Here is a 350-nt window from a genome sequence, read left to right as displayed (position 1 = left end):
ACCAATTTTACGCGTCGTGCTTAATAGTCGTTGGTTAATAATTAACTTAGCGGTAGAGTTGCCCTGAATATCTCTTCGTCACTTTGCTGTTCAAGAGAGTGGGGGGATGCGAGTCTCGTGTCCGAGCTCAAATTGCAACACTTAACAACGTTATCTTTTCTGCTTGTAAACTACGCTAACTGCTATCTTATTGTTTGGAAGCTGTTTCCCGTTCAGTGGGCGTTTTTCCCTCTATCTTGATCTTATTTTTGTTAAATAATGCATTGGAAATTATCTTTTCACATAACGATAAACTATCTTATCAAATTTCAGTTTCGATTTTAGGATCAGTATAAGACAAGGGCATTCAT

The 350-nt window shown here is 37.7% G+C and overlaps 1 protein-coding gene across 1 annotated transcript in view; it reads right to left on the bottom strand.

The window, feature by feature from the left end:
- LOC119587631 (integrin alpha-PS1-like) overlaps positions 1–350 on the bottom strand; it is a 21,094-nt gene that overhangs the window by 19,890 nt on the left and 854 nt on the right. The window lies entirely within an intron of this gene.

Source organism: Penaeus monodon, chromosome 22, assembly GCF_015228065.2.
Source record: "Penaeus monodon isolate SGIC_2016 chromosome 22, NSTDA_Pmon_1, whole genome shotgun sequence".
NCBI classification, from domain to species: domain Eukaryota; kingdom Metazoa; phylum Arthropoda; class Malacostraca; order Decapoda; family Penaeidae; genus Penaeus; species Penaeus monodon.
Note: the sequence above shows the minus strand (reverse complement) of the source record. Positions and strands in the feature narration are given on the sequence as shown.